At 39.4% G+C, this 22,298-nt stretch overlaps 1 long non-coding RNA gene and 1 pseudogene across 1 annotated transcript in view; both read left to right on the top strand.

Moving 5' to 3' along the window:
• Positions 1 to 4,778, top strand: part of LOC119063975 (uncharacterized) — a 40,469-nt gene extending 35,691 nt beyond the window's left edge. The window contains exons 2-3 of the long non-coding RNA XR_005085279.2: positions 2,044 to 2,215; positions 4,688 to 4,778. This is a non-coding gene — a long non-coding RNA (uncharacterized LOC119063975). The remainder of the gene's footprint in view (positions 1 to 2,043; positions 2,216 to 4,687) is intronic.
• A 1,764-nt stretch (positions 4,779 to 6,542) lies between these two features.
• LOC119063976 (uncharacterized) lies at positions 6,543 to 6,673 on the top strand (annotated as a pseudogene).
• Positions 6,674 to 22,298: the final 15,625 nt, after the last annotated feature.

Genomic DNA, 22,298 nt, shown 5'->3' with positions numbered 1-22,298 from the left:
CAGCAGCTGTCCACGGCGGTCTGAAAAGTGGCTCAGCCTTTGCTACTGCTTGTTATGAAGTGACATTAGCTATATGGTATACATTAAGAACTCTCTAATTTTCTTTGCTTTCCTTTTTTTTTGTACTGTGTTCTGTGTATTGCTAAAAATTTTGTTCCTGCAATCCAATACAACCATGGGCTTTTGGTTTGCAACAAAGCCCAGAAATGTCAGACTTAATGAGAGAGGAAAGGGTCATGCAGAGTGTGAACATTTGCACTCCTTTGGAAAAGCATCTTCCTAAGTAGGGTAATCTGAATCTGAAACGAATTCATGTTCTTTCTCTCTGCTAGTGCACTGAATAAGCTGTGGAAAGGTCAGTGGAAGCTGTCTTAAAGAAACGGCACAAATGGTGACTACATTTCTTGATATAATGTGAAATACAATGTATTAGTCACAATGTTCTGTATGTAATCATTGCTTTCCTACAGAGCATTAGCATCCTTCTCCTCTTTCAGCTCACTGATGTGAAAGAACAGTGAGGTGCTCAAAGCCAAGAACAAGGGACAGGTTGTATGACGGCACTTTGGCCCTTACTGCTTCAACAGCATTGTCTAAAATCCATCATAGTTTCTCATTCTATTAAGATACAAACTTGAATTATGTGTGCTGCCTGTTAGATATAAGAAATGAGTCACCTAGCTTTTGTGGGAGCCTTGCCTAATTTTAATGTATGCAGTTCAAGAAGTTTCATCAGGCCTTACTAGAAATCAGTATAACTTGGAAGTGCTTTGTATTTGATAATTTGGAAAAGCACAAAGCTCTTCAGAATTATAGGGATATCAGGGACTGACAGACAAGTGGAGTTCAGGCTGCTGGGGCTCTTCTGAGATCAGCAGAACCATGATCCAGGACTGGGTGTCTAATTTATGTAAGGTTCTAGGGAGAAATTAGGCCTTTATGATTGGCTTAGAACATTCTTTCCAACTGGAAAACTGCACATAAACTGAGCAAAAACAAGGCTATTATCTTGACTAAAAGTCCATACAAAGTAAGATTTCATAACTCTGGGTACCCTATTATTTGAGTATTGCTCTCCAGAGGGAATAAAGTAGCTGGAGAGTGTCTGGTAGTCCCAGGCTTAAGTTTATAGAAAATGCAAAATGTTATGCTCTTGTTTTGTTTCTTAGGGTCTACTTAAACAAGCACGTTCCCTAGTACCAACCTGGTCCTTGAAACTCATGGCACCTCCCATTTTCTGCAGATATTCAATGGAAACAGTTTTCCTCTCCAGAAATTTCCAAAACATATTCTAGAAGTTAACTTTTGGTAGTTTCCTTGGAAGTAGCAACAGTGGCAATATACAGAAACTACACCATAATGGTTAAAGAGGCAGTGTTTTCAGCAGATGTTTGTAAATCAAAGACAAGCAGAAGACCATTTGGGGAATATTGTCGTTGCCCTGTTTGTTATGATCCTCGATAGACACTTACAGTCTATACTTTACTTTGTATTTTATATTTATAGAAGGCAAATATAGTAACAAATTAATAACAAAGAAGAGAAAGAAAAGAATTGCGCTTAGCAGTGACAATAAGATGTTGAAGAATATGTATGATAATGGCAGATCACAAGTAGACAAAATAAATCTCTGTATCTTGGCCGACAGTTGTTAATAGTAAAATCACAATCTTGCTATTAAAAGGGCAGATTATTAAAAAAATGCTTGTCAATTTACTTCACTCAGGTTTGTTGGCTAAGAATTTTATTTTATGTGAATATTGATAGTGAATTATTACCTCACACCATTTTTTCTCTGCCAAACCCTAATAACTTTCCCTAGGATCAGAAAAATGCCCATATTAAAGCAAAAATTAAGATAACCACAAAGTCTCTCTCTCTCTCTCTCTAGGAAGATAAGCTGAACAGAATTATTACTGAATGGTCTTTGGTGATGTCTTAAATGGTTTTCTAACTCAGCAGGTCTTCAGAGGTTCAAGGGAACTTTATGCGAGATGTGGCCTTCCCGGAAAGCACAACGTATTTCTGTTTGCTTCATCACAGTGCAAAACCTCTCCTAATCTGTGCCTGGTACTGTAAGAGACATGCTTCTTGGAATTTGGGACACCAAAAGCAGAGGGCGAGCTTGGTTCTGTTATTTCCCATTAATGACCCTTTGGGCGGTGCATCTGCTCAGTCCCTGTGGATCTGAGTCTTCTGTGACAACTCCGTGATGGTAAGTACGCACAGCATCAGTCAGGAGCAGAAGCATAAATCAAATTGTCATGAGTACAATTCAGAATTGTAAATCAATTTGACAAAAGTGGAATTTAAAAATGTATAAGCCATCCAAGATTGACTGTGATCTTTTGGAGCTGTTTAAGTAGAAAGATTTGGGGAAGACTTTTAGAAAAGGTTGAGACATATGCCAAAAACTCACCTTGGTCTCTAGAAAACTTAACCATTAAAATAATTCTTCTATAGCACTTTTCTTTTAAAAAATTGCTCATGGCAGCAATTATAGTAACTTATTCTTACACTTGCCCGCAGGTACATATTCAGTATATTAGGTACCTTCAGTGAAAAATGTTATTGTTCACCTTATTTAAAAAATTTTTGTTCATCTTACAATGTATCCTTAATTTGTAAATGTCTTATTTTCTGTTATATTTCTAGCATCTCATATAATTATTGTCCAAGCAGAAAGATAACCTTTCCAATTTAAGTTTTTAATATTTCAAGTCTTTTCACACCCCCGAATAAACCACTTGGTGCCTGCAGAATCTCTCCGATGATGGGAGCCATGCTCTTGCATTAGGGGATGGAACTGTAGACTGCAATTACAATACAGTCCTGAGGACATGCTTTTCCTATAAATAATTAAATGGTGTGTTAATATTGTTTTTTTAGCTCTTTAATTCATTTCCTAGAAGCCTATGGTATATCTGGGCTTAGTAGAATTTGGTCTCTGATATGTGCTCACTCATTACTTGGAGGATTACTGTGATACATGACTGCGCTCGGTAATTCAGTCTCACTGGTTCTAACCTGGGAAATCTAGTTTTTCTCACGTGTTGTAAATGTATATACAGAGCACAGCAGCAATATTCTGTGCAAAATTTCCTGTTCTTCAACATTGTAGAAGATATAGAAATGGTGAAAAGATGAGTTCTGGAGAAAATTTTCAAGCAGGTGAGGTCATGTCGTGCTGGCTGCTGTTTTGATTTCACTGGTAAATTTACTTTCCAGGGTCTGTGTATGTCCTGTCTGAATGAAGATGACCATGCCAATCTCCATTTCTCCTCCTCTTTCCTCGCTTCCTTCCTCCCTCCCCTCTCCCTCCCTTTCCCCCTCCCTCCCTCTCACCCTCCCTCTCTCTATCTTTCTGACTGTCTTTCCTGAAAGCCATGCCGGTGAACTATGTAACAGTAGAACGAAAAGTGAAGCAAATGTTAGGAGGTTCATGCCTATAGTGGCCATGAAACTTTGGATAAGGATTTACCTCTTTTCAACTCCTTTTCTCATGTAAGATGGCAGTTGGAACTCTGAGTCTCTGAATTTAGTCTGAGAACGACAAAGCACTGTCTCTCTCCCCTGGCATCATAGTCATCTCCAGAATTTTCTTTTATTGTCATCTCCATTCCTTACCTTAGCTCCCTGAGCCCACCGGTCTGACACTGTAGCAGACACTGTCTGTGCCCCATCCACATCCCCTCAGCCCTGAAGTCATCTGCATAAAATACACCTACGAGTTCCCCAGGTCTGTGCTTGAGGGATTCTCTGGTCCTGGGAATGTGCTCTACCCAAAGATGGGCCGAGCCAGCAGTGCTGGGGAGTTCGCTCCCCTGTGGCAATCCCTAAGCAGTGAAGGATGGGCGTTGGTGCATATAGCCCACCCAGCTTCTTTGCCCCACTGGAGGTGATACTGGGGGAATATTCTAAACCGTCCCTAGTAGGAATAAGTACCAGTTACCCACAGAGCAACGTGACTTTTATATGCTATCTTACTTGCCCTGTCTTACACCCCCATTCCCTCGCTGTGTTTTCTGCAACAACTTTCAAAACAAACTCTTTGCTCCCAAATCTTTATCTAAGGCTCTGTGTTGGGGATAATACTTGTTTTGTCTGAGACATGTTCCTCCCTGCTCCTGGGACAGCAATGCTGATTTGCATATTCAGTCATCACATTGTCATGTGTGGGTCAACAACCTTTCTTTTTCCCTAAGTTTGTTAGCATTGAGTTTATGTTCTTTACAGTCAGTATCTGTTCAAGAGACAGTGAGTACTGAGGCCCGTGCTCTTCTGCCTGGAATTCCCTGCCCTTCTGCCTTTCTCCATGTGCCTGCTCCTCTCCTTCCCACTAACTAAACAACACAGTTTACTTAACTAACACTCGCTCATTCTTCTGGCCTCCTCTTAAACATCCCTTCCATAGGGAAGTCTTCCCACACACTTCAAAGGAGATGGCTGCTCCCCATCCCCACTGGTTCCGATTGCATCCCCTAATTACAGCATTAATTACCTTTGTAACTACTTAGGGGATGTTTCTTTTCCTAATGGCATTATCAGCTGTGCGTTGCTTTTGTTCGCCCCTGTAATTTCAGGGTCAAGCACATTCCCCAGCCTCTAACAGACAGTAAATATATATTTATTAAAGAGTAAATAACTGGGCCTCAGGAATCACTTAATGTAAACTTCCATTTTGCAGATGAGAAGATCAGGGCCCCAAAGATAAAATAATTAAGACAGAGAGTGGAACTAGGATTCAGAAACCCTAACTCCCAGTCCAGGGATTAAACTATCCTACAGTCTCCCTCCCTGACAACCATCATGTGCGGTGACCCCGCCGACAAGAGTGCCATGGCCCCGTGCTCAGAAGATGCCTTCTAACTGGTGTTTAATGCTCTGTGGTAGGTATCCTGAAATTCTGAATAGTGGCACCTTTGAAATTGTGTTTTACAAGCTTTGTGAGATGAGGGAGCAAAACCAGGGGCTGGGAGCCCTGGCTCACAGCATTCCTCCTCCCCGAGTGGTTATCCCTGTCATCCTGGGCCCTTCTGGCCTCCTCCCCACACCCACCTGGTGACTTTTGCTGGCCTCAACTCCTGATACAGGCCTGGGTATGGGTTTGGGGAAGGTCAGGGTGGGCGTGAAGCCCTGGCAGTGTCTTGAGGCCTGAAATGACATTAACTGTCCCCAACCCAGGCTAGCAGCATCTGTCCTGTGGTCCAGCTGCTGGAGGCTTTGTCTGGCCTCTTGCTCACCCCTAACCCAGGTGCAAGGGCTTCCCAGCAGAGAGTTGAAGGATCCTTGCAAGTCCCCTGTCTGTCGTGCTGTGGAGCCCATGAACCAGAACTACACCATACTGGAATTCTGCAGACCCTGCCCTCTCAAGGCACAGCCTGAGGATCTGCTGCAGCCTGCGTCACTGCACAGCCCCACACCTGTGTCACCTATGGGGGCCCACATTCGCCTGACAGTTCTTGTGCACAGAACACTCCCTAGGCTGGCCCTGTCCCTAGAGTGGGCTGGGGGCCCTTCTTTTTCTTTACAGAGTTTCTGGGTCTGGCTTGTGTTTCTCTCTCCTAGTGGACTGCGGATACCACCTTCTGGGCAGGAGCCACAGACGAATTGTTTAATTTTGGTGATTCCATGTGTAAGTCAAATGCTTTGATATTTGCATTTGAAATAGGATTGGATAACATAAATATGAACAGTAAAATCATGTTCATAATTTTAAATGTTAATTTTTCTTCACTGAAAATAGCATGAAATAGCAAATAAAAAAGGGAATGGTTACAGAGACCATAAAAGAAAGGAGAAAGTTTTTCATGTACACGTAGCAGCACTTTTTCCTTGTTTTCTGAACAATGGGCCCACACTTTTGTTAGGCACTGGGTCCCCCCAATTATGTGACCATCCCTGCCATTGCCTCCCAATCCTGTCCCTGTGGGAAGAGGTTTCAGATTTGGCCAGGTGCTACCTATTTATCACCAGGCTAGTTTTTCATAGAAAGCCTACATATTGAACTAATTGCCTTCTCAAAAGAAGTCAGGTAAAAAATAAGGTTCTGGTTGTTTTTTGCTGTAGAACAAATTACCCCAAAGCTTAACAACCTCCAAGAACAGCAGTTATTTCTATTTCTTATGACTGAGGGCTCATTTTCTTCCATGAGGCCATTCTCACTCAGGGTCTGTCATGCTGCAGGCAGTGCCTGGTGACGGCTCCCTCACTCCCATGTCTGGCAATGAGGCTAGATGTTCACTGGGATGTCACTGGGATGGCCATCTACAGCAATTACATATGGCTTCTGCATATGCCCTGAATTCCATAGAAAATGCCGTTGGGATGCTGGAGAGAGAGAGAGCAGAGAGAAAAAGAGAAGAGAGAAAGAGAGACAGAGGGGGAGAGAGAGGGAGAGAAGAAAAGAAGGAGAGAAGAGAGAAAAATAGGAGAGAGAGAGAAGCAGAAATACTATTATCTTTCCGGAGCTGACCTGGCCTGGGAGATCACGTAATGTCACTTCCTTCTCATTCTGTGTGTTAGAAGGATTGACAGGTGGGATACTAACCTGGCAGGGGAGATACCATGATCACGAAGGTGGTTTTCCCAGGGTGAGGCTTCTCCACTGCACTCTGGATGTGCTGACCTCTGCGATTTCCCCAAATGTGGGAAATTTGATTGCTTTATGAGTATTGACAAGTGGGGACTATTGATTAAATGAGCAGATATGAGTCTGTATATTAATACATGGGTCCTAACGTACACCAGCTGAGCCAGAGAGACCTCCTAGTTACAGGTGAAATATTTATCATATGGTTGGTGCTCAGCAAATGATAATTACTCCAGTCACCAGAATTTCTTTTCTAATATTAAGTATAGACCAGGGAACATCTTCACCTTTGCTTTTCCAAAGAGTGCTAATTTGGATATTTGGCTTTAAGTCCTGGCTCCATCCAGCTTCTTCTAGGTAGCTTTTGCTCAAGTCATTTGAGCTCTCTGAATGGCTCTCTACCCCAGTTTGTTGTGCAAATTAATAACAAATAGGTGCAAAATCACTTTGTAAACTATTTGAGATGTATGAATGTGAGCAGGTAAAAAATTGCAGTTCTGTTGGCAAGCTGATGGCAATTATAATTAGTTCTGTAAATTAAGATTTGTTTGTATCGTGAACCATTGATATTTGAATAGAATAATTACCTCCTGCCCCTCCCTCCTCCACTTATTTTGTTGGTTGTTTCTTGGACTAGATTACAGGTACTATCCCCTCCCCTTTACACCTACTATCATTATAATTTTTCTAATCTGCCGCTGTAAGCTCTTTCGTATTTGTGGTTTGGGGAGTGTGGGAGGCAAAGGGGAGGAACAAGGGACGTAATGATCTCATCCTTAAAAACAGGTGAAGAAGGAATCCCAAGCCCAGCCCCAAATCTTCTGGCACCGTCTCTCAATGCAAATCTTGTCTGACTGACACGGGCCCCATAGCCTCCCTTGTCCATCGTATGTTGGCACGCATCACTTTGCATTCAGTTTCATTGTACATGTCTTATCCTGCTGCTCATTAGAGAAGAAACCTAAGCGTTGCAGGTTTTTGTTTCCTTCTACAGTGCATGATCAGATGTCGTGAAGTACACACAATTGGAGTTCAATCTCTTCTCCTCATACATTAATATATATTAACAGTTTTTTTTATTGTATGCCCAGGGTCTCTCAGTGTTTCTTTTTGTGTCGCTTAAGTCCTCTTTGAAGTAGACGCTGGAACCTTTGTTGTTAATGTAGTTGACAATTGCCTATTCTCTTTCTTTTGTCCACTAAGTCCTTCTGGTTGGCATATGAACACAACCATATATGGAGATAATATTTCCACTCTATGTGTAAAGATAATAGAATTTACTATAAAGTTTAATGACAACTGCTTACATAGTACATATTATGTCCGAGGCATTGTACCAGGCCTACACCAATATCATTTTATCTTACTGTGTCCTGCTTTTGTGATGTATCTAAAAAAAATGGCTACACTATTTTTCTTAGAGCATGGTGTTAAAGTGAAATTTCTGTTTTCTCCCAAGGACTTTTAACATGCACTTCCATTGCAAAGAAGATAGATTGTTTCTCCACAAGATTATGTCCTCCCTTGAAATAGAAGCTGTATTCAACTAGATTCTAATTCCCAAAGTGGTTCATGCAGTGCTATTCCCAATATAGATGCTCAATTACTGTTAAAATGATAGTGTGGTCAGTTGTCTTGGCAATGTTTGAAGACTGTGACTCTAAATTCCCTTTGTTTTTCTCTATTTTCCCCTGACCTCTACTTTTAATTTACAAGGGTATCCCTGAATGGACATTGGGAAAATCAGTTCTTCCATTCTTACATATAAAATTATTTTTATTTTTTGCACATACCTCTTTAGACAAATTCCATAGCTTTAAAATTTTTATGTATTTGAAGTAAAATTCAATATTAACTTTTTTTGACTCTCCAGCTTTTGACTTCTTTCTTTGGTGACTTTATACTTCATACTATGTGATATTTCTCATTCTCTTCACTGAATTGACCATTCTAAGAGAAGGAAAAAATATACATAACAAAAGTCACATGGTAAAAAATATATATGTATATATATAAAAAAATTCTGCCCAAAGGTTTGAAAAAAATTCCCTGGCAGAGCAGTTCTGTTCTACTGTTTTCAGAAAAAAAGAGTAAGCTCGCCTTTTTGTATTTTTATTTTTGTAATATAGGAAACTGTTTCTAAGATAACTCAAGAACTATCTATTTCTGTCAAACCTGTCAAAAGTGGTTTGTGAAGTTTCTTGGTACTATTGACTTTTTTTGTGTTTTAAAGTATTTTTTATTGATTATGCTATTACAGTCTTCCAATTTTCCCCCCTTTAGCCTCCCTCCACCTTGCTCCCCTCAGCCTCCAGCATTTCCCACCCCCGCCTTAGTTCATGTCCACGGGTTGTACAGGTAAGTTCTTTGGGTTCTCTGTTTCCTACACCATTTTTATTTCTCCCTGTTTTATGCCTACTAATTATGCTTCTTCTTCCCTGTATCATTTTCTCCCTATCCCTTCCTTCCCACTCCCCACTGGATCCCTCCGTGTCATCTCCATTTCTCTGATTCTTTTCCTGTTCTGGTTGTTTGCTTAGTTTTCGTTTTTGTTGTTTTTCTTTTCTTTTAGGTTCATTTGTTGATAGTTGTTTGTTGTCATTTTACTGTTCATATATTTTATCTTCTTTTTCTTAGATAAATCCCTTCAATGTTTCATATAATAAATCACTTGGGTATTATCAGCTCCTTTAACTTGACCTTATCCAGAAAGCACTTTATCTGCTCTTCCATTTTAAATGAAAGCTTTGCTGGCTAGAGTAATCTTGGGTGTCAGTCCTTGCCTTTCATGACTTCAAATACTTCTTTCCAGCCCCTTCTTGCCTGCAGGGTTTCTTTTGAGAAATCAGCTGATAGTCTAATCAGAACTCCTTTGTAGGTAACTGTCTCCTCTTCTCTGGCTTCTTTTAGGATTCTCTCCTTATCTTTAATTTTATGTAATTTAATGATGTACATTGGTGTGTTCCTCCTTGAGTTCCATTTTTTTAGAATTCGCTGGGCTTCCTGGACTTCCTAGAAGTCTATTTCCTTTGCCAGATTGAGGAAGTTTTCCTTCATTATTTGTTCAAATAAGTTTTCTATCTCTTGCTGTTGTTCTTCTCCTTCTGGTACCCCTATAATTCGGATATTGGAACTTTTCAAGTTGTCCCAGAGGTTCCTAAGTCTCTCTTCATTTTTTTAGATTTTTTCTTCTTCCTTTTCTTCTGAATGAATGTTTATTTCTTTTTTTTTTGTTCCAAATCATTGCTTTGAGTCCTGGTTTCCTTCCTGTCACTGTTGGTTCCCTGAATATTTTGCTGTATTTCATTTTGGGTATCTTTCATTTGTTCTTTCATTTTTTGACCAAGCTCAATCAGATCTGTGAGCATTTTGATTACCAGGGCTTTAAATTCTCCATCAGATAGGCTGGCTATCTCCTCATCCCTTAGTTCTCTTTCTGAGGCTATGCTGGTTTTCTCATTTGGGCCATATTCCAAATGGTCTTGGTGCAGCTACTAGGTTGTAAGGGGGCAGGACCTTAGGTATTCACCCCCGGCAGGTAAACCCTCCTTGCTACAGTGCAGCACTGCCTGTGGGGGCAGGACCAGAGAGGGAACAGTGCAGCTCGCCTGCTTGTCTCTGGTGCACTTTTCAACTCTCCTGTGAGAGGCTGGGCATATCTCCCACCGTGGCAACCCAAAGCCCACAGTCAGCTCTGGGTCTCAGTTTTCCCCCTAAGTCAGCCTCTCCCGCGCAGCCAAGGAGATCAGCAGCCAGCCTCGCCCCCAAAACTGCCACGTTGCCCCGGTTTTTTTGAGTCAGCCCATGAGGTCCACTGCCTTACCCACTGGGTTGTTCCAGTTGATTTTTCCTTTAATTCCTTGGTTGTCGGAGTTCCATGCAGTTTGATTTTCTGGTGCTTTTGGTTGTTTATTGATTTTAGATTGGTCGTTATCCTCCTTTTGGTTGTGCAATGAAGCGGAGGGTTTCTACCTATGTCTCCATCTTGGCCAGAACCCTCATGTCACTATTGACATTTTGGCCAAATAACTCTTTGCTGTGGGGCTGTCTTATGCATTGGAAGATGTTTAGCAGCACCCTTGGCCTCTACCCACTAGAAGCCAATAGCAGGAGATAGCCAACATGCTCAAAATATCCAGATCAATGAAGTTATTGGTGAGAAGAAAATTGTCTTTTATTTTACAGAAAAACATGGAATGGACTGTCCGGCCAACCCAATATACTAGTGCACAGCAGACACGGAGCTCCCACGTGCATTTCCACAACGAGGCATCTACTGTGGCCGCATTGGTTCCGACAGCCATTCGGAAGCAGAGCCGGCTCGACAGGGGAGTTGGGATTAACATTCTGCCCTTCACGTTTCTTGTCGTCAGAGGTCCTCCACAATATGAAATACTATGACAACACCGTATTTGAATATTTGAGAAAATAAAAATTTGAACAACCTTTGCATAATTCCAAAAACTGATTAACAGATGGAACATGAAATTAATGGCAGGAAGTTGGCTGACGGGGAAACTGGGTTTTGTTTCTTCTTAGAACAGTTCACGTGGGGTAGCTATTATTATTAGCCACTTACTGTCTACATTTAGATACAGAGCACTCATGAGATGTTCCCTATGTGCTCTGCTCTTCATTATATATTAACACTTAAACTTTCCTAAGCACTTTATATACATATACATGTAAGTGCACATACTCTATGTACACATAATCTATGAGGCAGGTACTATCGATATGCCTATTTTATAGATTGGGAAATAGGCCCAGAGAAGTAAAAAAAACTTGTCCGGACTGCACAGCAGCTGAGTGATGAAGGCAAGATGAGATTTAAGCAGTTTGGCTCTAGAACCTGCTCTTCACCACTAAGCTTTCCTGACCTGTGTGGTGTTTCTGGTACCTGTTTTGTATTATTATGCTTCAGCTTGTAGTTTTCTTTTTAATAAGTAAATATCTTTTATTTTCAATTAATAGCAAGGTCTCTGAGAGCAATTTCTAGGCCTAACGCTGCTTGTATTCTCTAAAGTGTCAAGCACAATACATGTAATAGGTATTTAATAAATACTTTTCAACGGACTGATTGATGAAACTGCCAATTGCACAATATTAGAAAACAGGAATCTCTATTTCTCTAGCAAGATTGATAGAGCAAGCTGGAAATGTGTTTATTTTCTTTCTTAAAATATAAACATAAATCTTCCATACTCCCCTAGATAAAAATATAGTTATGTGAATTCATTTCCAATGGAAGACATTGTCATTAATTTAATGGTCAGACTGGCCTCAAAATTTGAAAAGAAATCAGAAAAAAAACACATTTTAAAGCTAGATGGAAACCCAGATATGAGCTCATCCGGCACCCATGTTGTAATTCTAAAGTGGCAGAGCAATGGAACTGTCAAGTTGCTTACTGTAGGTCAGCTGAGTAGTTAATGATTAAGAATAAGCTAATTTACATCTTCCATTAGTTTGGAACTTGGCCCTGTTCATGACGGGCAAAGAGAGACTGAAGAAAGAGGCAGACCACTCCAGACTGGTAGGTGGCAGGTTTAATAAGCGAAGGAACATACACGAGGCTTGTCTTGGCAACTACAAGATGAGTAGATTTTTGTACCTTCCTGCCAGAATCATGAAAGCTTATGTAGAGGCTTTCACTCCAGATGATCTCAATAACACATCACTGTCTCAAGACTGAGTTCCTGAAAAGGGCTCCAACTGAGGGAAGCAGTGGGCAGTGGAAGGGATGAGGAGCCTCCATTCCCCTGGGTTCAACTCACAGGTCAGCTGGAGGTCACGTCCTCTGGACGACCCCATCCAACACATTTCAACTCAGACATATCTTCCTTTTATCAAACAAGCTAATCTTCAACAACCTAAATTGCCAGATTTCTCAAAATGAGATATAGAAAACTGTCATATTCTTTCAAGATCATATCCAGATGTTTTTATGGAAGTGAATTAGTCTTGTATGTCAATTTGCCTTTGCTGTGTAGCAAACTAGTGTAAAAATATAGTGGCTTAAAACAACTTTTTGTTTAGTTTGGTGGTTTGTGCTGGGCCATCGTTAAGGTCAGGCTTGGCTGAACTCAGCTGGGTTTGCTAATTCCCAGCTGTTACTTGCCAGGCCATTTGGTGCCCAGCTGATTCTGGATGATTCAATTCACATGTTTGATTGTTGACTCTCAGATGGGGCATAAATGTGACTATGTCACACGTCTCTCATCATCCGGTAGCCTAACTGGGGCACATTCACACGGTGGCAATGGCTGGTGTTCCAGGAGCAGCAAGAAGGTGAGCTGTAATACACAAGTGCTTTTCTACATTACGCTTGTATATGTTAGCTCGTGTCTCATTTACATGGCAAATTACATGGCCAACCTAGATTTAAGAGGTGGGAAAAATAGATTCTGCCTGTATATGCGAGGAGGGATAATTATGAGTATTCTAATAATTGATGACAGTCTATCTTTTCATCAAAATTGAATTAATTTCCTCTCACTTTCAAAATACCCCATCTCCTTGCAAGAACCCCCAGAAGTCCTGTTTAATTCCAGCATTAGGCCGAAAGTCTAGGATCACATTATTCTAAAAAGGCCTAAATATGGTGCTTTGGATATGTTCCTCTTGATCCCATCAGCTAAAGCAAACCGTGACTGTGGAAACACAGATTACGTGCCCCCGACATACCATGGGGAGCCAGGGATCGGATAATTACAATGGACTTTTCCATCCATAAAAGGGAAGAATAGGCGGTGGATGGCAGGCATTCAACCACAAAGTTTGGAAATACTACTGCAGGGCAAATGCCGTCAGGTCTCCTGACCCTGGGGCCAAGGAGTGTTTCTTGCCTAGAATCCAGTTGTGTTCTGTAGGAGTGGCTGCCCAGCGCAAAGGTCCTGACTCTGCCTTCAGAGTGGGTGTCTGGTCCTCTGTTCTTCACCAGTCTTGAGTCCACCCTTTGGGCTCTCAGCTTTATCCTCAGAAATGTTCCTGGTTTTTTTCCCACAGAAATTGTTTGTGTTTGCAACTGGGTAGCTTTCTCTGCTTGCTTCTTCCCATAGAAAGTTGAAGTACAGAACAAATTGTTTTGAAATTTAAAAATCTCATTTCCTTTTAATCTAAACTAGGATCCTTTTTCCTGAGAAAACTCCCCGAACAACTTTGTGGGCTTTCCATATATCAGATTTTACTCTAATCAATAGAATTGGAAATCTCAATTGTTTTTGAGACTGCTTTTCTCTCTAGACTTAATAAATGCTTTTTTGGGGGGGTGGTTAAGCTTTCACATGACCGAACCTTTACTATTCTTAGAAACCTCCTCTGTATCTTGGAAATGCCATCCAGCACCTCTTTGAATTGTTCAAGATTTTAACAAAGGATGTGAAAGACACATCCTTGATTTGATCTCTGCTCTCACTTCACTCATTTTATTTCCAAAGTAATTTGCTGGTTGGAGATACTGGAAATGAGAAACAGTTTTATTTTCCAGTCCAAGAAATCCTATCCCTTTATTTTTCTTTTAAAATCTGCCTGAAAACATAACACTTCTTTCAGCTTAACTCTCTCTTGCCACATTTTGTCCTAGAAGCTAAAAAAAGCCAGCTGACAGTACACATTTTGCTTGGAAGCTATCTTATCAATGCCCGCAAGTTTATCAGATAAATTTTCTGTCTTCAAGTTACTAGAGGTGACAGTTTTGCCAATATGACACAGACCAGCCTTTGTGACTATCTCCTCACTGCTTTTCCAGCTCAATTTGTACTCAGTCCTACACTAAGTGCCACATATTTTAGGTTAATTAACTGCAGCAGACCCCTTCTGAGTACATTTTTATATAGCAGCTAACTTGTTTGTGATAATCCCCCCTCCACAAAATTTAGTGGCTTGAAGGAAAAACCACCCTTTTCTAAGCTTATAATTCTAGAAATATTTTGGGGAATGGCCTCAGTGGTGGCTGTTCTGATCTGAGGGGGGCTTAGCTCATCTCAGTTGAACTGAGTCGTGCGTCTTCTGCTTATTGGCAGGATGTTTGGGGGCAGGTTGATCCAGCAGAGCCGCACAGATTTGTGATTGGCTGGCTGATATGTGGAGGGAAACGCTAACAAAGTTGTTGTGTCTGCTATCATCTACCACACTAACCAAGGTTTATTTACACTTGCGGTGACAAAAGAACCCAAGGGTGGCAGATAGGCAAGTCCCAGTGTGCAAATACTTGCAAACAATTTGCTTATATTCTATCCTATTCTGTGGCATAGAATATTCTATTGTATGGCCAAAGCAATTCACATAGCTCATCCATATGTAAGAGTTGGGGAGGTAGATGGTGACTCCTCATTGGAGAAAGGAAGAGTTACCATTTTAATAACCTACCACATTCTGGAAATATTTGCTATGACCACAGTTTGCTATCCACAGTCCAATATTTTCAGTACCTTAAATTCATAAAGGGAATGGGATTTATCTCATATCTATATTTTGGGGGATGTGTTTGATAGAATAAACTTCAATTCTATTTATCACATAAAATATATTCTAAATACAAAATAACAAAGCAAATCACTGGACCTTATAGTGCTATTGATAATCAACATTTTATATATATATATATATACACACACACACACATTTATATATATATATATACACACACACATATTTATATATATATATATCCTCCTGGTTACTGCTGAGTTGCTCTTTCATTACTATTCTAAATATCTGTATAAAACAACACAGTAAAGCATATACATAATAAATATTGCAGAAAGCATTACTACTCACTTCACAGCAGGCCAACTTTTCATAAATGTTTGTGTGAATAGCAGTGTTTATTGTAGATAGTATTGTAGTATGCTGGCTCATGCAGCATCTCCTTTTAGTGTACATTTCTAAAGTTTTGAGGCTTAAAAGATAAAACAAAATTTTTCAAACTCCATGCAACTTATGTTCTTTATGTTATCTGAGTTCTACCAGGCAGATTTGTGGCTGAGATTTGGAAGGTGGAAGTAAGTTCTGTATAGCTGAGTGCAGGGAACCAGCATCTTGTGGGGGGGATTTTGATTTTGGGGGGATAGCTATAAAACCATGCCTTCAGTAACAAAAATGCAAACCTGCTTTTGATCGGTCTGAACCTCAGCAGGAAATGAAGGACTCATTGTCTATTTTGAAAGGGACTGATTGTAAAGGTCTGAGTGATACGTAGGAGATTCCAATGACTACAGCAAAAAATCTGGTCTCACAGCAGTGAGAACCGCGTGCGGTTAGTGAGACAGACAAGGAGACAGAAATGTGCAAGGCAGGTTGCCTTGAGAAACACAGCTACCCTGAGGCGACCTAACAGGACAATTTAATAAATTAACAGGTTACTAATAAATTAATAAATTCTGTAAACTTTCTTTTCTCTCCTGTTTTCTCCCTAGAGCTCCATTGGTTTTTCCAAGGAGAAGCTATAGGGGGCATTAGCCTGTTAATGGAATCTGGGAAATCAGCCTCCTGGGGCAGAGGGCCAAGTGGAAAGGAGAGGCAGTCCATCTGAAAGAGCAAATGGTGGTGATCTGGCACCGCTCCTTGTAGCTGTCAAATATTCGATTCATTAGTAATAGGTGGCAGGCAGAAGCCACAGTGAAGCTTTCACTAGAACAGTACTGGAGTTCTGTTCTGACTGCAGTTTTCCTGGCCGTCTAGCATGCACAGTTGTTTGTTCAGGCTGAGATAGAAATTCTTTAAGCTGCCCAATGCTAATAAATCCTTTTCTGCTTAGAAGGGGTTCTGTTATTTGGATACAAAGAGCCTTGTCTATAAGGTGATAAGGATGAGAAAATAAAAGGGTAAATTAGTGAAATTGATGTAAGACCTTACTTAAAATTAGAAAATCCAATGAGATAAATATAAAATAGTTACTTTAAAAATAATTTTACTGGCTTTAACACTCAATATAGTAACAAAGTATTATTTGAAATGGTCAAACTATTTAAATAAATCTTAAAAGAAATGTACAAAGATATGAGAAGAGAAAAAATTATCACCAGCAGACATGTGAGAAAACTTCTGGGGCCGCCCTTCAAAGACTACTAAGGATATATTTCAGTAGATTGGTTGTCTATAAATCCAAGAAGTTTTTATTTGTCAGTTTATTATGATTTAGACAGACCCCCAGTATTACAACCATTCTTTTTAAAATAACTGACATTCTCTCTCCAGAACAACAATGCTCTCCTATAAAATGTCAAAGTTTATGGACTCATTGAAGGATATCCATGAACTTGTTTTAAAAACCATGAACAAATGAGATAATTAAAGATTTATGAAAGTTTGTGGCTATCACACACTCAGCGCCAATACTTATTGCGGTAGTGATCCTAAGGTCATTTCAAAGAGGCACCGAGTTCATACAATACAGCATGTTTTGTGACATTTGGTAGACTTTGTCTAAGGAGAAAGTACTTTGATCTACAGTCAGAATTGGTTATCAACCTATAGAAGAGTTTGTAACAAAAGCTGAGATGCCTGTAAACTTGCTAAATAGCAGAATTTATCATTTTTTCTGAATTTATAACAATTTGAGAAAATGACTTTGCATCAGAAATTATAATTTGCTTTTAAGTTCTTGTGCTGCAGTAAGTCACATTTCCTAGAGTCTATTAGAAGCAATATTGGAAAAGCTGGCAGAATTTATATATAAAATTGGATAACTATTGAACATGAGCCATTAAATCTATATTAAATTGTGTTTCACATTTTAAAACTGTGAGCAGTAGAAAAAATATGTGGTAAGGAAGATACATGAATAAAGGCATATTATGAGTACATTTGAACATTTTTTTGTCACTTATAGCTGCTTTTTAAAAAAATCCTTTTGCTGGATTTGCTGCTGCTGGATGTGTCCATTGATTTGAGAGGGAGAGAGAGAGACAGAGAGACAGAGACAGGGACAGGCAGATGGACAGACAGACAGACATCGAGGCAAGAAACATTGATCAATTGGATGCTTCTTGCACATGCCCCCAACTAGGGAATCAAAATACAACCTGGGTATGTGTCCTGACCAGGAATTGAACCTGCAGCCTTTTGGTGTATGGGATGACCCTGCGACCCACAGAACCACTCTGCCATGGCTGTCCTGCTTCATTGTACTCTTTTTGTTGCCCTGCCGTTATTGTTCTGTTGGGAATAATGATAAATGAAAATAAAAACAAAAAACATAGTAGAATTGTGGATCCAAAAATGGTTTCCAGGTTAGAAGGTGAAAGAAGAAATTATAGGAAGAATGGAATAATTGGGGAAAATAATTATTTGCCTCCCACTTAAACCAGAGACACTTAGGCCTTTTAATTTTAAAGATAATCATTTAATGTACCAGTACCACAATTATGAATTGTCATGTTTATTTAGTTTTTTTTAAATAATTTTTTATTGTAAGCTTCTGAATTGTCCAATCTGTTGATTTATTCGTCTCTCTGAAGCATTGCTGATCTTCCCACAGTGTAACTCAGTGTTTTTGGAAATCAAACGAGCTTTCATAAGCACATGATTTTTTTATATGAAGTTTTTAAAATGTAAATTAGATTCACTTTATAAAAGAGGAAGGAAAATGGGAGGGCAAATCCCATTTGGAAGTTGAAGCTAACTTGTTAATTAAATTCTTCACCACCATCAATATGCATTTGAGAGACCAATTATACAAACGGGCAGTGGCCGCACCATGTACAAAATAGTATTCTGACTCATAGTTTATATCCATCAGTGTAGGAAGCCAAACAACAGCTTCTGCAGCAATCAGTGAAACCACTTATTGATTAATAACTGACAGCTTCCCCTATATTTTTGCCCTGCTTTCAATTTAGTATCAACTGCAGAAAGCCAAATATGCCCCCCTGAACAGTCACATAGGACACCCCACTGCTTCTCCCCGTGCTTCTATCATCTTCTTGTGCTAATAGCCTCCAGTCGGGGTGCACCTGAAGCCTATCTCCCCCTTTTCCACTATCAACCTACTCTGCTCTTCTGCCTGCCTTTGACTCTCTGCCAAACACGAGTCGTGGTTCACTTCCTTGCTATTACAAACTGAATAGACTTGCTTATCATTTGGGTGATCTTCATTTATTTCCATGTTTATTAAGGTCATCCTCTCAACACTCTGAGATTAGATCTGTATTGTTCTTGTCATTAGAGAGAGAAATGTCCTGTTTTCTTATCTGCCCTCACCCTCAGACTGAGATAGCCTAGAAAGAAGAGTGCCTCATAATGTCAGACCGTGTCTGCCCCACAGCAGGTTCTCAGAAACGTGCATCCATTTATTGTTTGAACGGATGGACTTGATTCTTAGCACTGTGTTAGTGGTAGGGCATCAGGAATTAGAATATATGCACTCTAATCTCAAAACACTTTACAGTTTCCCATTATTTTTCTAGACAAAACTTGCTGTGAAACTTTTGAGGATTTCCAAAGATAACTCAATAATTTTTTAAAAATGAGATAGCATCCTTTCGGATTCAAAAACTGCCATTTAGATATAAAGTTTTTTTATTAGTTCTATAAAATTTCTTGAATCATTGGGTCATTTTATCCTTGCCGAATCTTAGGTCAATGCCCTATTTGGTGGTTCCATTTTAGTTTTTTCTTAGAGTGGAAATTTACTTCTGCCAGCCCATGGAAATCCTAATATTCTCGAATTAAGCATAGAACCATAGTTATTGTTTTCTCCTCGCTTGTAAGAGAGTATTGAGCTAGAATTTATGAAAAATGACTGATTTAAATGAAAGAAATGAATCGATATTTAGAGGAAAAATATTAATCCTCAAAAATGCTGCTGCTTCTGGACTCTTTCTTTGAGGATGTCTTCTTTCATCCTCTTGTTTTGCCTTCTCTTTATAGCCTCAGAAAACAGAAAAGCAGAGCAAACATTCTCTTTGGCTTTTCTCCCAGTTCCTTATTTATTGAAAATATATTTATTCTCTCTCCTTCTCTTCTCCTACCTTCTTCCCTTCCAGTCATTCTTCAACTACTTTTGAGCACTTACTATACTAGGCACTGGAAGTATGGTGATGAACAAGACATGTAAGATTCTTGTCCTCAGAAAATTTATATCTACGTGGAAGAAGATATACAATAAGTTACCACATCCACCAAAATTGTGAAAAGTGCTGTTAACTAAATAAACAGGGTGATGTCGTAGACAAGGACGAATAATTGACTGCAATATTTCTTCAGAGAAGGCTGCCAGCGAAGGCCTTTCAGAAGAGCCGGTAATTAGGATAAATATACTTTGTCCTTTTTGTTTTTCTTATTATTCAGTTTCAAGCAGTACATTTCAAATATGAGTATCATAGATTAGTTTAAGCTTTGTAAAATTCACATATTGTGACTTCACTGTTTGCCGCAGGGTGTGGGCTGTAGAGGGGAGAACTACTGATTTTCTTTCTCTTGGAGAGGGTCACTTTATGGTTGTAAATTAACCCAGAAAATTTTATTGTTATTCAAAGATAATTATATAACATTGTCTACCACAGTAGACTGATACCTTAGTTTTCTCAGCTGAAAAAAAAGTAAAATCAGCAGCATCCATGTCAGAAGCAGGCAGACTTTTTCCTGTAGCAAGCCATATGAGCAAATATTTTAGGCTTTGCAGAATGTATGGTCTGCTACATTACCAAACTCTACTTATAGTGAAAAACTCTACTTATAGTTTTATAGTGAAAGCAGCCATAGATGGCATGTAAATGAATGAGGATGACTGTGTTCCAATAAAGCTTTATTTACAAAAACAGGTAGCAGGTGAGATTTTGACCCCAGGTTCTAGTCTGGCAACCCCTGACCTACCTAATTGTGGTTATGAGTAAGGTATGAGGTAATAGTATCGGAAGTAAATACAAATTTGATATAAATGTTGTGTTAACATTGTAAATCTGAAGTAAATGTTATATTTAGTGACATTATGTTTAGTATCATTATAAATCATACAAGGACTGAGGGTGTCAAATGTTGGGCAAAATTCTCACCTTGATCCATTATGTCACGTTTACCTGTGTGCTATCTCTTGAGTTTTCCTCTCATTAAAATTCATGTGTACTTAGGGTTCCTTTAAGCCTTAGCGAAGTGAGCAATACATGTATGTGCTGAGAAATAATGGGTGATCATGACTCACTGTTAACCTAAACATATTTTTATTTTGAATTTCCCAGTTACTTTTATTCTCACCAGAGGATATGTGTGTTAATTTTAGAGAGGAAAGGACAGAAGGAAGAAGAGAGGGAGAGCAGTGACAGAGAGGCAGAGAGGCAGAGAGAGAGAAACATCAGTTGCTTTCTGCACATGCCCTGATGGGGGATCAAACCTGAAACCTAGGTATGTGCCTTGACCCCAGATCAGACCCACAAACTTTTGGTGTATGGAACGATGGTCCAACCAACTGAGCCTCCCGGCCAGGGCTCTCTAGTTACGTTTTGTAGACTGACAGTTAGTACTTTTAAATAATAAACATAATAAATGACCTCTTGTCTCATGCATAATAGCCCAAAGGGCAACGCACTATGATTGAAATAGTACAATTTGTTGTCCACTTGGCTAGTCTCTGTCTTCTCTGTTGTGAGTCCTGGTTTCTCCTTTACAAGCCACGTTGTCCCTGGACGCTCATATTTTCATTTTATTCATGTGTCTTGCTGCTCTAATATCACAATGCCGTGTGCAGTTTATGAACAGACAATTTAAAAACTTCTGCTACCTGAATGTTTCTTTGAAGTTAGGGAGAAAGATTTTACTTTTTTTTTTTTTTTTGCTATTAAGAACAATAGAATGCTTAATCAGATTAAGCATAAAGATTATTTTTAGTAATTAATATGTTCTATTTTGTCTGGCTATGTTACTTGTTATAAAGTGTATTGAAGTGTATTAGCACAGAGCAAGTGAAAAATGTACAATACTTATGGAATTGTTTGAAGACTTTTTTTCCAGAATAAGATGTAGCATTAGGCCAAATAGAACAGTGCTAATGTTTAAGGAATATACAAAAATTTACCTTTTATGAATGTTGTCCTTATTTATCATTATAAACACTGGTAGGATAATAAAATACAACTTAACTTACTTGATATGATTTACAATTAGAGAAAATTAATCACATAAATTCAGTTACATAAAAATGCTGTAGTTAGTAATAAGACCTCCAGCATATGTCTAGCAACTCGGAAGAACAGAAGAAATGCAAGTACCCAGAAAGCACATCGCATTGGAATGGCAGGGATGCTGGAAATGTTTAGTCTGTGAAAGAGAAGACTTGTAAGCTAGGGGCAGATAGCATTGCTGCATTCACATGAATGGAAAGGCTGATACTGTTGGAGAGGTATCAGACTTCTAGACTGTAAAATTTTCATGGCACAATTAGGAGGATGATTCTCTCAGGAAGATAGAATTCATCAGGTAAATCAATGTTTCTGAGCTGCTGAGTTGATGGAAAATATAATCGTCAACAGTATGCAAATGTTTGCTTAGGATTTCAGACTCACAGATCAACTACTTCAAGAAAGGGGTGTCCATGGAACCCAGGTTAAGGACCCCCTAAAGTGAAAAAGAAAGCTTTCTAGCAAACAGAAGTGTTGAAAAGCAAAATACAAAGTTCGATGGATTTCTTCTCACAGAAGGAGTTCGGGCAGATTGAAATGAATGCATGGTCACCTGTCTCAGATTTGGCAGAAATAACTATTTGTTTAGT

This window comes from Artibeus jamaicensis, unplaced genomic scaffold (genome assembly GCF_021234435.1).
Source record: "Artibeus jamaicensis isolate MK-2021 breed Jamaican fruit bat unplaced genomic scaffold, CSHL_Jam_final contig_402, whole genome shotgun sequence".
NCBI classification, from domain to species: domain Eukaryota; kingdom Metazoa; phylum Chordata; class Mammalia; order Chiroptera; family Phyllostomidae; genus Artibeus; species Artibeus jamaicensis.
Note: the sequence above shows the minus strand (reverse complement) of the source record. Positions and strands in the feature narration are given on the sequence as shown.